The sequence below is a fragment of the Heliangelus exortis genome, chromosome 1 (assembly GCF_036169615.1).
Source record: "Heliangelus exortis chromosome 1, bHelExo1.hap1, whole genome shotgun sequence".
Lineage (NCBI taxonomy): Eukaryota > Metazoa > Chordata > Aves > Apodiformes > Trochilidae > Heliangelus > Heliangelus exortis.
Window position 1 is genome coordinate 163,233,727 of NC_092422.1, and position 17,804 is coordinate 163,251,530.

Sequence of the window (17,804 nt, forward strand, 5' to 3'; positions counted from 1 at the left end):
TGGTTGTGCCCCTGTACTCAGCAGAGGTGAGGGCACACTTTGAGTATCATGTTTAGGTCTGGGCTCCTCACTACAAGAAAGACCTTGAGCTGCTGGAGTGAGTTCAGAGAAGGGCAACCAAGCTGGTGAAGGATCTAGAGGACAAGTCCTATGAGAATTGGGATTGTTTAGTTGGGAGAAGATGAGGCTGAGGGGAGACGTTATTGCTCTTTACCTGAAAGGAGGTTGTAGGGAGATGGATGCTGGCCTTTTCTCTCAAATAAATAATGATAGGGCTAGAGGCCTGAAGTTGTACCAGAGGAGGTTTAGACTATGAGGAAGAGTTTCTTTACTGAAAGAGTAGTCAGGCACTGGAACAGACTGCCCAGCGAGGCGGTGGATTCACCATCCCTGGAGGTATTTAAAAAAACATGCAGATGAAGCACTTTAGGGCATCTTTAGGGCATGATGTTGTGGGTTTGTTCTTGTTTTTGCTTTTGGTTTTGTTTTAGTTTTAGAGGGGGTTTATGGCTGTATGTAGATGTTTTCCCACCATGACAGTCCTGTGATTCTGTGTTTCACACAACACAGAGCTAAGCTGCACAGCTTCACTGCAGGATGCTGTGTAGGTCAATGTGGGTTTCAGAAGCTGTACAGGATCACCAAAGGCACTGATGTTTTTGGTCTGAACCCCAAACACTTGGAGGCTGGGAAGTGTTAAGAAATATTACTGTAGGTTTGCTGTAATCTCATATTCTTCCTTGGGCAGCAGCTTATGGCCATTGTCAGAGATGGGTTACTGGCCTAGATAGACTGAATGTCCATCTCCCAAACCATTACAGATCTTTTTGTGTTCTAATTTCTATAAAAAACACCATCAGCTTGAGCTACTGTTTCAAACCTAAAATTTTGCAGAGCTTTTAATTACAGGGAAGTGCAGATTTTAGGATGTCATCCATACCCTTGGAAGGAATAGTAAAGTAGCTATGCCTTTCAGAATAAATTTTTCAATCAATTTTCATAATGACAGTATTTGGGGGGAAATTGAAGATTGTAGCTTGTTTTCAGAAAAGTACCAGAAATATTGTAGAGCGCTCTATTTATTATTTTTTACTTTTTCAAAAGTTCAACAAGTTCATTGCAATCTGCCTTTCAAGGTCATCCATCTGAATCAATGATCTTCTTAGCTCTACGAGTTCTGATTTTTTTGAATAAAATTGTAATTACCAGCCTTTTAAGCACCAGCTGTTCTATTGAAAGATGATATTGGTGGTGTACTCAGTCCTGGTGGAAAAATATCTGTGAGCTGCTCTTCACTGAAGCCTCCTAGCTGATTGCAAGAAGGATTTATGGTCACAGAATTAAAGGGGCCACAACCAGATCCATGATGGGTTCAGTTGCTTCTCTCCTTTTGTGAACTATCCTGTTCACACTTGCATTTGAATTTCCACTATACTCATTCCTTATAACATAAGGAGAAAAGGGAAAGCACAATATAATATAGTCTAATGTGTAAAGGAATAATCTGTTTGCTCATCCACATGACAAGCCACATGAGATCAGCATGCAGAAAGAGAAATCTCTCTCATCATTTAGCAGCACCCATTATTTAGCAGCATGTACCAACTGTATCAACAGGACACCAAAGTTAACATTCAAGCTGGAGGTTACAATCTCTGAATGGTAGGATACAGTGCTAGGGGATAAATCAGTGATGAAAAGAGAAGTTGAAGAAGTGCAGGATTTGCAGAAGAATTGAAAGGCTGATTGGCACAGAAAGTGGCATGGGAAAATAAAAGCAAGAGGTAGAATTTGTGTTGGCAGGAAAGTGATGTTCCACTATTAGAAATGCCTGCAGGCCAAAAAGAAAAAGAATCCTGTGCTGAGATTTAAAATAGGATTTCCAAATGCTTGAAAGCTCAGTCCCTATACTAAATACCTTCCTAAAGCACACACGGTTTTAGCTGTGCAGAAATTTTCTGAGATGTTCAGAGAAAGCAAAGACCAGTGCTTATTTATCCTCTAAAAATGGGATCATGGCAGACTGGTGCAGATGGGTGAGATGAGAGGTGCAGTCAGGCACTGGGGTGCATCTGCCAACTGCTGCAGTCCTGCCTGCCCTCCCTTCCACTCCCTTCCTTTTTTTTCTTCTATTTTTATAAGAAAAGGTAGTTTAGCAACACATCTGAAGAGCAGCTCCTGCCAGGTCATGGTGCTACCAGAGGGCACTCCAGCCTGAGGATGCAGGGGAGGGATCTTGCCGTGTCAGCCACGAAATCTGAAGCATTGCAGTAGTGCTGGCTGATCAGGCATTGCTATATTTTTCTCTATTAATTACACAGCCTTTCCTCTCTCCAAAGCCAGGAAAATGTCCACACTGTCAGAAGTCTGTGTACGAGGGCACTCATTCCTCTGCAGTGTGCTATCAGGAATTGCAGTGTCTGGCAAGTCCCTGCTCTCTGTAAATCTTTCCCTTATGCAACAGACCTTCAGCAGTTTTCCTGCATTCAGCACTCCTGCCAGTCAAACCCTGAATTCATAAGGCCCCAGTTAAAGAAGAAGGCCTTTATGCACATAATGACATCTCCCTTTTCCTAATGATTGCACTTAGCATGCTATCATTATCCCCAAACCTGGCTTGCAAGAAGCATTTCTTCCTGAGTCAGAGATAAGTGAATAACTGGAGTGAAAAGGCAATACATAAGGAGCAGTGAAAAAAATGCAATGCAATTTTTTTTTTTCTGATTTATTATGCAGAAATTAATACAGAAAAAGAGAAAAGCAATAGATGTGTATTCCAATTGGAAATACCTCTCTATCCCTGATGGCAAATATTCACCATGGTATACAGCAGCTTTTGTATGCAGCACCTTTTGCCACAGTAGCTGTTGATGTCATGCAGGATCTCTAGGCAAACCTATAGGGAACTGTAATAATAACTGGTAACAAGCACAGAGGACTCCTGTTGCTCACCATTAAGGTGTTTCTGAAAAGCAATGAGGGAAAATTCAGAGCAACCATGTGACAGACGAGAGAGCTCAAAGTATTTCATTTAAGGTAATATAAAAGACTGTGACTATATTTTTCTTTTCAGAGATGCTCATTTTGTCACTTCTTTGATATCTGTCCTAGAGGAAGATGGAAGGCCCTGCAAATAGTCTAAGCACTTTCAGTTCCCATGCCTGGCTTCTGCTCGCCAACACAAGGTCAGTTCATCTTGGTTTTTCATTGAATTGGTGTGTTAGCAATGCATCAAAGATGATGTCTTAATGAAATGCAGCAGTGAGCACAGTCATGAAATTTGAAAGCTATGTAAGAAGAAATGGCTGTTTATACAGAAAAGGAAATCTGATATTTGTTCTTCTGAAAGTTGGAGGCTTCATCTCTAGAGTAGGCGAAATGCACGACATGCATTTGGTGTTATGTGAATTTTAGAGCTAGTGATAGACAGGCAATCCCAGTCAGCTGGCAGGGATTCACAGAGACTGCTGCAACCCAGGAAGCTTCCGTATGCTGCCTTGTCTCAAAAATAATCTGGAATCAGGTAGAAAGTACTTTGTTGAACGGTGGCAAATTCTTGCCTTCATAGCCATAGTAGCTGGTATTGGAAGAAGAGAGAGTTTAAGGTGAGGGGTCTCCACATGCCACTACCTGTGCCTCTAGGCTCTTCATTTTTTTGTCACAATACAAAGGTACAGGAAAATGAAGACTGCAAATTGACAACGGATGTTTCATTGATTCCTGTCATATTTTTTCACAATGAAGTTATGATGTTTGCAGTGGTCTCCATTTTTTTTTTCTCTGTGAGATTGTTACCTTAGAAAAACAAAAAAGGATTCCTGTCACCTTTTATGAAAAAGTTACCACAGAAGTACTGTATTTTAATTGTCTCCTTGAACAATTTTCACACTTTTTTTACCCTCTGTTCCTGCTGGTTGTTTGATATGTGAATGCATATCTCTGAAGGCAGTTTTCCCATACATCCTGAAGAACTCCTTTCCTCTAGGGTCTTGGTTTATACATTACTTCCAGATGCAATACAAAAAGTCTGTTCTCAAATGCAATCTCTTAAGCTTTCAGACTGACTGATCAAGCTGTTGGCTCAATTTGCTATCTGATCATTTAGATGATAAGGTGAATCTTGACTCAGTCAGATCATCCATGGTGAATCGATTGTGATGGAAGCTGAATACTATATATTTTTTTACCCTAAGATGACCAGGGAAAGACTAAGCATCACTAGGCATTTATTTTGGTAGGTAAGCTCTGAATCTTGATTTTTATAAATTCTTAATATCTATGAAAAATAACTGCATATCAGAAGGACATTTTTTATACTGACTCTGCCAGGGTGCAAGTAGCAACGTGAAGTGCACAGCAGCCATGAGCTGCCCTCAGTGTGTTTCATACCAGTCACCCACCAAGCCAGTGGGTTTTACTGGTGATTTTGCATCAGATTGCCTACAAATGACTAACAAGTGAAACACTCTCAACTAATAATAGAAATGTTCAGTAGAACTCATCTACCCTGAGAACTGTATTTTGACTTTTTCTTTTTAAAATGAATTTCATTTCAACTGGACCAATTCATTCCTCATTAGCAAGAAGACAAGAGGAAAATTACTTTTGGAGGAACATGAAGGCAAAGCAAAAAAAAAAAAAAAAAAAAGCAAAAAAGGAGCTAAATATAAAATATAGCATTGTACAAACTGGTCTCTTAATAGTAAGGACACAAGACAATTTCAAAGTTTGCTTCAACTCCTCAGAACTGAATGGTAATCAAAAGAAAAATGGATTCTATCCTAATATACCAGTATTCTCCCTTAATATAGAATTTATCACCAGTTCCTGAAAATGCTATTGGAAATGTGCATTAAATTCATTAAACATGATATGACTTTTGGAGAGTAATTTTGTCGCATTTACCCAGTTTAAATATTATTCTTTGCCATATTCAAAAGTTTACAAATGACAGAGAAGTCCAGAGAACACTCACTCCACTTAATTTTTCACATTTTTAAGAATACCAGGAATCATATGGGTCATTATATATGCATGTCACTTTCAAAAGCAAAAATGTTATTCTTATTTGAAAAAAATAAAAACACAAATTTTTGGAGCATTTTAAATAATGGTAATAGTTGAAAAATAAGTGAGTTCTTTTACTGTTGAAAAATTAATTTGTTAATGGTAAAGCACTTAGTAAGTTACTTAAAATGTTCTCATTGAAAAGAAAAGAACCTAAACAAATAAGAGTATTTAATATATTGGCTATGTGCATCATAATAAAGTCTAACTAGATGTAATCACCTTCTGCTATTTCTACTTCTCCTGCCTTCTAAACGTAGCATTATAAAAAAATCAGCTTGCCTTTTCATATAGCTATGAAACTTCAGGAAATCAAAGATGTGGTTATGTGGTCTGAATTTCTGGATAAACAGATGTACTTGAATTACTGACTAAACTCTAAAATCTTCTGAGCTTCTTCCTTAATGGATGAAATTGCATCTTCCTCCTTTGTGACTTCTAATTTGAATGACTGTTATGTGCTATTTATCTATCAAAGTTGGAATTATTGCCCATATTTTTTCCTCATTGCATCTGTAAGTTACCAAAATCAGTTCTTCTGCCAATCTCATGTATATTTGGTTTTGTTTACCTAGCTGGCCAGTTTTCTTATATGCATCTCTATTAGGAAATTCCTATTAATTTAAAGGAAGCCAGGAAATGGTAATATTTAATCAAAGGAGATGTATTACTGCTTGAATGCAAAAGTTATTAGTCTGCCTTTAGGATTAAACTTAAAAATTCCCTTTTCTTACATCCAGTTTTCTGTTGTATTTTATGCTCCAGCAAAACCTCACCCAAATCTACACAGAACTTCTATTTTGCATTATACACTTCACTGATGGAAAGGAAAAAAAAAATTCCACTCTTATCATTTTCAGACCTTTGTGGAATTCTCTGTACCAAATGGAAAGAAAATCTCTTATCTGCTCAGAGACTGATGTGAGAAAAAGCAATATTGCCCATGAATATATTATCTGGAGAAAATACCTGCTTTCCAGTAATGTGAAAAAGGATGACAGTGGCCATGATATCCACATGCCTGTAAAGCTCTGCATTTTGCTGATATCTTTATTTACAGACCAAGCAGAAAGATAACTCTTTCAGATTCTAAAAAAATGATGCTCTGAAGTAGCTGAGAACTGGGTTGGGCACAATTTTTCCCATCATGCCCTTAAATTGGTCCCAAAGTCTTACGCTTTCTTCTTAGGCTTATAAATAAAGGCTGCTTTCTTTTCTGTACTGTCTGCTTTCCACAATATTGTCTGGCTTCAAAGGATGAGGAACAGAAAGAAACATGCTGACAATGCCTGTACTTTCTGTGAATCTCTTTCACATATTGTAGCCTTTACTTCATATGAATTTTAGCTCTGAGGCATCTGCTTGTACAGCCATCACATCACCGATGGTTTCTCCAACTGCCTCAAATCCTTTCCAGCTCTAACTCTATTTTAAGGTCCTGGTTGCACCACAGCTTCTGGGTGAAGATAAAGAAACAAAAATAAGTATTTATTCACCAATGTCTTCTGAATTTAAACCAACTTAGCAGCTAAACCCTGCAGTTATCTGTTGGGGAAATAGTTGCCACATTTACTTAGTTCAGAAACACCAAGCACCTTTTCTGTACTGGGGGCTTTAAGTGTTTCATAAATAAGTGTTTCAGGATTTGTGCACTTAATCCTTTTTGCTGAGGCTATTATTCCCTATAGAATAAGGATACCCAGATGTACACATCTATGCACGGATGCTGACAAGTGGGTTTGAAGTGCTTGTTATAGGCAGCAGACATTTAGTCAATGAAGCAGCCTGGAGAGCATTTCAGCTGAAATACACAGAGAGTCCCAAGAGAGTTGCCCACACAGAAGTACCTATTGGAGTACTAGTGCTAGTGGAGATGTAGCTGAAGCATCCACACCATGATGGTAAATAGGAGGCAGGACCTACAGGAGACCATATCCTTCCAGAGCAGCAGTGGAAGGGCAGGAGGGATGTGCTGGTGCACCTCAGATAGCACCAGCCCACTGTTTGTTGTAGCCTCTTAACACTCAGCTCTGAAAGAAGCTGGATTTCCCTTTTGCAGGTCTCTGACTTCATGACTTCATGACTAAACACATGGCTCACCTGTGGACACCTACATGTAACATTTACCTTTAGGTTTTATTATCTGGAGCTGAATGTCTCCATGAGACTCATCATTGGGACCCCACTTCTACCACTTCGGAGCACACCAGGATTGCATCACCAGGTTCTGGAGAACTTCCATAATAGCTGCCATAATAGGACACTGGATTCAATAGAAAACCTGGAAATATGCAGTCAAGGTGTTTGGTCATGAAACGTGCAGATTTAGAGCATCCCTGAGCACACAGCCATTACACTGGAATACAGTCAAGCCTTAAGGCTTGCCCCATCCCTGGGAATGTTCAAGCTCGGGTTGGACAGGGCTTTGAGCAACCTGGTGTAGTGAGAGGTGGCCCTACTCATGCATGAAGGATGTAACTAGATGATCTTTGAGGTCACTTCCAATCCAAACCATTCCAGGATTCTGTGATTCTAAGGCAGCTGAGCGTACATAGGACATGGGCAAGTCTACATAGACAGGCTACAGGCTAATGTGAGTTATAGCCATACCTAAGGCAAGTTGGCCCTGAATATTTAATGGGGCTGGTTAACCACATTTGACTGCTGCTGTTTTTTTCCTTCCACAGTGCTCCTCAGACCCTGCACCAAGTATAGATTGCAGGATCCAAAGATTTGACTGTTGTTCTTCAGGGAATATTATCTAGGTAGCAGGCCCACTACCTAACTTGTCTGATGGTTAGGAAAACCATAAATATAAAGATAAACCCTGTCACCCAGTATGTTTAAAAGTGACTATCTTAAATTGGAAAGCATTAGAAAGTATATGTTTAATACCTTGAGTAGCATGTGACAATGTATTTATATTTCCTTTTCATTCAACTTGCTGTCAGAGAAGTAGGTAAGGAATAGCAGTAAGGCTCATGTGGTGACAAGACTGACATTTCTCACCAAAATGACACCATCACTCATAGATACTCAGACTGGCTCTGCTGGAGTTACCCTGATGAGGGGAATACAAGAGTCCATTGTGCAGAAACACACAGCATCTGTTCAGATCTGGAAATGTAGCTGCATTGGCACAGCACTGTCCTGAGTTAATCTGTTCTGCAAACACATCTGAACTGCCCTCAGCCTTGAGCTGCTGCCTCTGCATCATGCTGGCCTACAGCTTGGGGACCTGCTGGCTCAGGGTGGCTGTAACTCACGTGCTTCGTTATGTGGCAGAAATTTGGCCTTTTTAAGCATAAACAGAAAGAGGAATTTCAAATGTGAGGCATCCCTCTTTTCTTCAGCTCATCAGAGTTAGACTATTTAATAATACATATATTCAAGGCAGACTTCATTGCACCAGTGACAAACTGTGCAAATTTATTCTCTTTTTTTTAAATCCTGTTTTTAGACACAGATGTTTGCTTTCACTCTAATGTCTGGATATACTAACAACTGGTGAAATCACATTAATTCTCAACTGTACAATATATTTCCTTGATGTTTCAAATAAAATGTCTTTGCTACATCCAGATTTCTTCTTCTATTGTTAAACTACTACAGGAGGGCTTTATCTCTGAGCAAAGACATGTTTTTTAAAATTCCTTACATTGTGTAGCAGACTTAATGATGTGGTCCATTTATTCCCCCTCCAGCACATTATCCGCAGTATGTAAAATGAATTATTATCTCTTCTCCAGTGTAACAATGCTCTATGCTCAACTGAAGACCCAAAACTTTTAGTCTACATTCCCACAAAACGGTCCTCCAAGATGTCTGAGTATCTCTAATTACCATTACTTCACTAACTGGTCATTCCTATTTTTCTAATAGTATTGGCATTTTATATTTATATAAAAATTTTATTGAACTGGTTCCCAAAGGACATTACAATCTGGGGGTGAAACTCCCATGCAGCTCATTTGCCAGCCAAGACAATAAAGATTTTACGTGTGATTTATTGATTCATGGCCCAGCTGTTCAGTGTCTGCTTGGGAGATTTCCATCCTGACTGCATAAACTCTGGGTAGGATCTTGCTGCTGTCTCACAGGAGTCCCATCAATTTTAAAAAGTACTGTTTAAGTGTGTTAAGTGTGTAAAGCTCATGCCATTTATGTCAGAATCACTTTGCACAGCCCTAAAGCTGGAACCACCTCTGACATAAAGTACAGCTGCTATTTAATGTCTCAAAATGCTACAGAAAGTTTAAGGTGAGGTGTGAAGAATTCCATATTCCTATGCAGCTGCAGTAGTTTCATAGAAACAGAAGCAATTAAGTATCCTCAAGTATCCTCTCTGAAATTAAGACTCTATTATGCTAATTGGTAGTAAATATATATACAGGTTTCTTCTAAAACCTTGCTGTGATCTGGTTACCTCAGTGAGTCAGAAGAGAGATCTACTCCTGTTGAATCATCAGCTATGTTTCCAATAGCATATGGGATTTCCCCCTTAAGTACCAATGCAGCCTAATCCTCCTTAGGTTGTGATAGCTGATTAGATCACAGCCTGAGGATTGCACAATAATTGCTATCAACTTAATTATTTTACCTTTTATTAAACACACTACTGGTTTTCCATTGTTCAGTCTCCCACTATCCTGTTCCTATCTTTCCAGTTAGGTGACAAAATCATCCAAAAGTAACCCAGCATTGAAAAGAATGCCATGAAACCCCCACTCTTATTTTTTCAGCTTTCTGGTTTTGAAGGAGACAGAGGAGTGCTGGTTGACATATGGCCGCCCTTTAGGTTAATGCTTTTGTTTTGATGATGTTGCTAAAGTGGCTTAGAAACTTTTTCCAGTGCTTCCATTAAGTGTAGCTATTGCCCTAGCTATTGCATAGGTTTATTTGTAAGTAAGTGTATAGATTTTATATTAATCACATTATTGCACATATTCAAAAGATTGATGCATGTGTTTTGCAGAAGTCACTAAGAGTTTGGAAAGAGTGGACCTTGCCTGAGCCATATCCAACTCTCTGTTTCATCTGCCCACCCACACGCTTGCTAGTCATTTTTTTTTTTCTCCTATTCTCCCTTTTCCTTTTTTCCCCTATAATCTTGTTCCAAATGGGAAGTCTTTTACTGGCTTCTCTCTTTTGAAATAACAAAAGCTCAAGGGAGAAAAAGTCAGAACAGCATTCTTGTTTTGGACATGATAGATGGCAAACCATTAACAATCCGAGGCACATTAAGCATAAAGTGTATGTTGAGACCCTGGAACAGGTTTCCCAGAGAAGTTGTGGCTGCCATGATTGGAACTGCTCAAGGTCAAATTGGATGGAGCTTTGAGCAACTTGATTTAGTTGAAAATGCCCCTGCCCATGGCAGGGGTTGGACTAGATGAGCTTTGAAGGTCTCTTTCAAACCAAACCAAACCAAACAAAACCAAACTATCTTGTGATTCTGTGCTTTGTGCAGCAGCAGAGTACAGAGTTTTACACTGTCAGTGCTTGCTGAAAAAATTACTTTGTTTCCTTCAGTTTCATATGCACCTTTGTAAATTCATACCAGAAACTGAATATGGTAGAACATGATAATAGTCATCTGTCCCCACTATTTACTTGCACTGTAGTGTAGCACTGGGATGTGCTTTTATGGGCTTAAAACTTCTTGAAGAGCCACTGGCAGAGCCTTGGGGGTGGTATGTGTCTTCTCTACAGATGCAAAGCTGTGAAGAAGAGTCCAGCTTTGTCCCAGGTAAGACTCTTCTCTTTTCCAGTTGCATTTATCCTACATATTTGGAACTGATTGGCAAGTACAGGTAGATAGTGCCCAGGAGTGAAGACAGTGGAGAATCATTTTCCTACAGTTGAAGACTTTTGCTAAGTTTACATTAGAATAGAAACTCCCATTCTTACTCAAAGTTTATTGAAGAAACAGCTCTAAGCATGTGTGCAATCCCTAACAGCTGAATTCCTGCATGGGTGGGTAATGGGGACCATACAGACATTTCCTTCTGATTATATCTTAAGATATAAGGTGGAGGACCACAGGAGATGGCCACTCAGATTATTTGGGATCTATCATCAGACTTACATCCCTTGCCATTGAGTTTTTCCTGTTTGCAGGGGAGTGCAGCCCCGCACCCTAAGGGTTTGTTCTATTCCTCTTGGTGATTATATACAAAAATGTCACGCATTTCTCTGAATACTTTTACCAGCAAAATTGCTCAGGCTAAAAGTCACTTCCTCTTTTAAACCATATGCATATACATATATAATTTTGTATCAGATAAGGAGGGAGGCAGTGAGAGCCAAACTGTCTGCATAGAGTCATTAATTTCTTCTGTGTCTCCTTCTTAGGAAATCCATTTTGCTAACTGTGATCTACCCTTTTAAATCCATGCAGACTCTCATGAGACACTTTGCACTTGTCAACATGTTCTAGCTGGCTGCTGACCATTGACACCAAATCTTCCTCCATATCAATGTTAGATATGTTAGATATTGAAAAACATTCTTTTTTTTTTTTTTTTTTTTTTTCCGTCTTGGACATCTGCTTTTTGAGAAAGATTTTATTGGTATATTTTGGTTCACCATTTTTACTTCTGTTTTAGACTGTTGTTTTGAACAATCTTGCCTTTTTAATGCTTATTCCAATGGAGTGGTATAAATATTTTATCTTAAATGTATTCCAGCAGAAGCAGAGTGAACATTAACTGTCTATAAGGGTTAACCCATTAGTGAAAAGGATGTCCAATAAATTGAAAGTGTGGCTCTGAGCCAAGAGAGATCAGTATGTTCTGAGCATTCATTTTCTGCCTTTGGAGTGGCAAATCATGTTGCCTGTATCAGATGTGCTACAGCTTCCAAAAGAAGCAACCTCAGAGGCAAATTCATACTTTGCAATTCAGAGAATTGCCTACTGACTGTGTATGTGAATTAAGGGCATGCCTTACTTACAAAGTTATTGTATCTGAAATTGTAAATTCCAACTGGGAAACAAAAAGAAACCGTAAACACAGAACCACAGAATGTTAGGGATTGTAAGGGATCTCTGGAGATCATATAATCCAATATCCCTGCCAAAGCAGGTTTACCTAGAGCAGCTTGCACAGGATGGCATGAAGACAGGGTTTGAGTGCCTCCAGAAATGGACACTCCACCACCTCTCTGGGCAGCCCATTCCAGTGCTCTGCCACCCAGCTATTTTCAAAAAATTCAGTACGCATATTAATGTCAAATTTTTAGGAGGTGTTTATTCAGCTGATATTTTAAGTACTCTTTGTCATGTTCTAAATATTTTCAGACATGTTTTCTTCTGTTCTGCATACTAAAATCAGTAATGAAGAGAGTAGTCAGAGGCCTTAATGGAGTTGTTAATCCAAAAGCTTTTCCATAGCCTCAGTATGAATAAAAGAACTGCCAGTCAAGATGTCTGGAAGTAAATCTGTCACAGAACAATACATGTTTTAAGAATAATTAAACAACAGTTAATATCCCATTTTAAAAGATAATAAAGATTCCATATTTTTTTCTTTACAAATTCATTTTTGTTTATAATCTCTATTGCATAATTCTTTAACTACAAACTTTTTTCAGCAGCATTATATTTAATTTACATCGTGTTTGATTTACACTGTATTTGATTTACATTCTGTTTGATTTACATCAGTGTAAACACCTGCACAAGAGCAGGGAACAGAGGCTTTGACAAATCCAGGCTATTCTGAGCCTATGGTCAAATTATTTCCAAACAAAAAAATATGCCAAACCCCAGCACTACTACTGCTCTGATGTACAGGAATTTGTGACAGCTCTCATCATCTGGGGGCCTTCATGTTCTTCTGGTGCATTCTACAGAAAGCAAAACATAACTCCTGGGCTTGGTGAATACCTGTGAGCTTCCTGCCCCCTTCACCAAGTCATGTTGAATAAAACCTTCCCTGAGTCCTGCACTGTTCCTGGGTAGGATCCCAACCTCCAGTCCACCAGCAGTGGTTTTATCACCAGAACCAAGCATATGGATCAGGGAGGGGTTTGTACAACAGGACTGGGAAGATTACAGCAGCCTTCCCTGGGTTTCTCTGCCTCCTCCTCCCTTCTCAACTCATCAGATGCTTCTGCAGCACACAGGCAGCCGAGGGCAAGAACATCCCTTGGGCAGGAGGGGCTGAAAGGGCCAGGGGGGGAGAGAGGTGGGGAAGTGCATCCTTGGAGAGAAGGATGGAAAAAGGGAGAAGGGGAAGGGCAGAATTAGAACATTATTTTCCTCAATACTATGCTACTCTTTAGCACCCTACAGTAACACCTTTTTATTTACTTTGCAGTTGTTTTACATAATCATTGAGAGGGAGTTCTTATTTAACCACACACTGATTTCCTGATAAAAGGTATTAACTTTGTTTTGCATTTGGAATTGCTTCTGTTTTTTCTAGAACAGTAATTTATAACTTCAAGTATTGCAGGGCAAGCCCACACATGAACACAGGCTCTAAAACATCTAAATTCTGCATTCCTGAAATGCAAGCTATTCCTCATTAAAGAAAAGCTCAATACATTTTAAAGATCATGAAAAATTCATGTGTGCATACAGCTATGGGGGAAGTATTCACTTCTGTATCTTTCATATATTTCAAATACATTTGTAAAATAGGCTTAATATATAGAATGTGCTTGTTTTGAAATACATGAAATGAATACTGTCAGTATTAATTTTAAAGATATTCTAGTGGATGTTCCCTATTGTTCAAGCAGTGCAGAAGGAACCCATTTGTTGCCATTTTGCAAAATACAAAATAATTTTCCAGTGAATCTTCTTTATATGCTCTGTTTTTCTTAAATTTTGGCACAGAGAAAAGCTTGTCAATAGCGTGTGGAGAGCAAATGAGACAAATTCATTTTCCCTAGTGGGACTGTGTGTTCTTAATATTTCAGCAATCTATGTGTACATCCTGGCTATTCACGCACTGACTTAGGGAAAATTATCATTCTTCTTGGCTTCCAGCTGCTCAATGACAGTATATACCTGCCCCCAAACAAACTGTAACCACTTTGGGCTTATAGTTCATAATTCATTGAAACTTTAATACAGCCTTGGTTTTCTTTCTCAAAGACCAGGCAAGATTTGCAAGTTTGGCAAATAGGAATGAAATAGCCTAAAATAAACTGTGCTACAGGATGGAATTCAGACTTCCAGGACTAAAATTCCAGAATCAACAGTTTTCCTAGATGGTTTGCATATAGATATTACTTTCTAATTTTTTTTTTTGTTTTGTTATGTATTTCAATGGTTAGACCACTTTTTACAGTCTTTCTGTCCCCTTTGCTACTTATATAGGATTTAAAGAGGCCAGAAGTCCAAGATTAATCCATCTTCATCTCCTTATGAAAGAGAGCATCCAAATGCACCAGAATGGCTTTCCATTTTTAAATGTAGCCTTTTATTTTAACAGACATTGCGGCTGTAACATTTTTGTTCCAAATAGCAAGCTGCTGGCTAAGGCAAAATGTTGGTGCAGGGGGTTGTAAACAGTTCCCCTGTTTTTCCTCTCAATTGCATTTTTAAATGTGAGGTTTTTTCCTTCAGCACAGACCTCCTAGGCTGTAAAAAAAATCCAACAAAACCTCCTCTAGACTCTAGAAGTCTTTCCCTTTTTAACCTCTAGGTTAACAAGGGCCTGAAACCCTGGGGACCTGATTCCTGAGCCCACAAATTTTGGCAGAACTGCAAGCTCAGTCCTTGCTGTCTCCCTGACATCCCCCACACTCATGTACCCTTGAAGCCTCCTGTCCTGTGAGGACTTTGTTGCCCTTAGGAAAGGGGAACCTCTCCTTCCTGCAAAGAGAGAAGCACACATAGAAATCTATGACCTGCTGGCAGGGCAGGGCAAGCAGAAGCCCTCGTTGCCACCCAGCTGCACCATGGTAAAGAGAGATCCCATCACTGTGTGCAAGGTAAATCACTGTGTGCCTTCCATCACACTTTAAACAAACACATTATTATGTTCTAGGCATGAGAGAATTACACATATACTAAACAGGCAATTTTTCCAGCTGCCTTTTATTAAAAAGCAGCATTCACGACTGGTATAAACTACTACAAAGAAAATAAAATGCATGGAGCAAAGAAAGAGATGGAGTAAGATGTACTCTGAAAGCCTTACCATACCGCATGTGTTTTATCATGGTACACTGTTTACTTTTTTTCCTTTCATGCTGTTACAGTTCCTGTGTGAATTAGCAATTGCAACCAGTGCTTTTACAGCAGCACCTCAAGGATTTATTGTTTCAGTCAGGGTAAAGCAAAACCAAGAACTTCAGCTTGGCAAAGCCTCTGAAAATTTATAGCAAGCTTGTGTGCTCTGTTTTTAAACACGGGCAGCAATATCCTTTGGAAACCTTCTATATTTAAATGCAGACAGTGATTATTTACTCACTGACCACAACTGCTCCATAAATGTCTAAGATCAGTAGCTGGTGTGCAGGAGTGGGACTGAGATGCTCGTATTTGAAAACTGATGTCTAAATATCACTGGCAGTGGTCTGATGGGGAGAGGCAGTGGAAACAAAGTAAGTCCTTTATGCACAAGTCATGCTTTTCTGTAGATTTTGATCTTCTGTGAAACAAAGTTGTGCTATAAATCACTGTCACATGATCCTGGCAGTTGCTTCCCTCCCAGATCTGGGCTGGATTCAGTATTCTCAGCACCTGCCCTGTTCAGCAGGGGATGGACACGGCCAACAATGGTTGGGAAGTGCTCAGCCTCCTACAGCAGCAGCATTAGTGTTATCTCACTATGTTAACAATTAATTTCTCTGATTTCCTCTTTTCCTCTCTCAGGAGCATGAGGAAGCTCTGCATCTTCTCTTTTCAGACTCAAAAAAAAGTCTCAGAGTCTTGCTGGGCTGGAAGAAACAAGGTGATACACAAGCAGAGCAGGATCCTCTGGCTGCTGCTTCTTCTTGCCCCTGTGAACTTCTTTTTTTTTTGAAGGTAAGCATGGCAGTGGCAGGGAGTGCTTACATGGGCACAAGCACGGGGCTGAGTTACCTGCAGTTGTGCTGCATCAAGCACTCTGATGGTGTAATCTGCAATACTACACCTAATTTGAGTCAAAAGCTTGCTGTGCAAGTAAACGGGATGCACTACCTGTGTGGTTTGGAAGATGTTAGAGGCCTTGCCTGTATTTTGACTAATAATTCAGTTTCAAAGCAATGACCCTACCTGCTAAGGGCTGTGACAGCTCCAGGATGGGTCAGGAGTGGCAGCTTGGACCCAGCCTGGACCTGTTTCTTGGATTTACCTGCAAGGGACCTGCCTGCTGGATCTGCCTTCTGGGACCTGCCAACTTGGGGCCCTTTGGACAGAGGTTAAGATGTAAGTCAGAGGTGGGAGAAGGGCTGATAGAAATGCTCCCCTAGAAGATTCCATCCCTCTGAAGCCTGATATGGTGAAGTTGGTTACTTTCAGGGGCCTCAGAGGCTATTGTTTCAGTAAATCTGAACTGGGGTATTTTCCCTCAGAAAGCACCCAGACAGTGTAAATATCCATTACAAGCCATTGGAGTAGATTAAAACAATGCATTTGAATTGCTTATGAGAGATAATTTGTTAATCTATGCAAAGGGTCAGCTGCAATTCCTAAGATGAATCAATTAGACTTTATTTAATGAGAGACTTTATTACATTATAAAACTGCAGAAGCCCTTCTTTGTGCAGTTTCAACTTCCATACTTTGTTGCTGAGATGTTACCATCACACTGTTTTGGTGTCTGTAATCTATTCTATGGGTCACAAATGTGCATCATAGAATTTTTTTTTCTCTTTTTTTGAGTCAGTCTTCACTGTTACAAAGGCTTTGAGAGGGTTTATGGTATTTTTGTACAGCAGCCTTATAGAAGACAAAACAATGAACAGGCTGAAAAATAAAAACCTTTCTCTCAACTAGCATAATATGGTGCTCCCCTCATGTTGCATCATGATGAATATCACCAGCTAGCAGCTTTTAATAAAATATTAAATAATATCTGCTTTTTATATTATGTAAGAAAAGGTTCAAAGGGATGTGTTTGCACGGAGGTGCTATTTTCCCTGACAGGAATCTATTACTTGATTATCATTATCTTGCATTTCTTTATTTTCTAGACCAACCTTTAATCATGTTTCCAGCACTGAAATCTCTATTTAGCAGCAGGCTGGGCAGTCTCCTCCTGTTCTTTCTCCAAGGGAACTGGGACCACCAGCCTCCTTCCAGGACTTGGTCTCCACTAAGAAATGATTGAGTAGTTCCCCACAGTTCAACTTTCTCAGAAACACACTGCTATTTTAATGTTGGTGGTATTTTTTCCTCTCAACATTTAGACTGTGTCATGGTAACAGCTACTTTTAGTTCTAAATTTGTTTTCCCATCATTCATTAAAAAAAAAAAAAAGGACAGAGGTTCAGTTTATTCCCTTTAAATGTAAAGTTCACTAATTTTAACTGTTGGTAACTATAAACATTTATGCCAGCAGTTTGTGAACTGCTTTGGATTTCCTATGCAAATATAGATTACTGTACTCATCACTAAAAAAGCTGTTTGTGGTAACAAATAGCATTATGAAGAGGCACCTAAATGTTCAAGACAAAATCAAAGGTACAGTAAGTACAACATGTGTTATAGGTTTTTCAGCCAGGGTGATGACAACAAGAGGGAAATCAGTAAAATTAGTATTCCCAGTATCTATTTAAAAATCAAGAGGTAA

General features: G+C 39.3%; 1 long non-coding RNA gene across 2 annotated transcripts; it reads left to right on the forward strand.

The window, feature by feature from the left end:
- Window positions 1-2,124: 2,124 nt before the first annotated feature.
- LOC139791347 (uncharacterized) lies at window positions 2,125-17,258 on the forward strand. 2 transcript variants are annotated; one of them, XR_011723892.1, is made up of 4 exons: window positions 2,125-3,185; window positions 5,362-5,422; window positions 7,201-7,291; window positions 15,902-17,258. It is a non-coding gene; the product is annotated as an uncharacterized lncRNA (long non-coding RNA). The 2 variants fall into 2 exon arrangements; XR_011723891.1 differs by lacking the exon at window positions 15,902-17,258 and having other exon boundaries at window positions 7,201-10,094.
- Window positions 17,259-17,804: the final 546 nt, after the last annotated feature.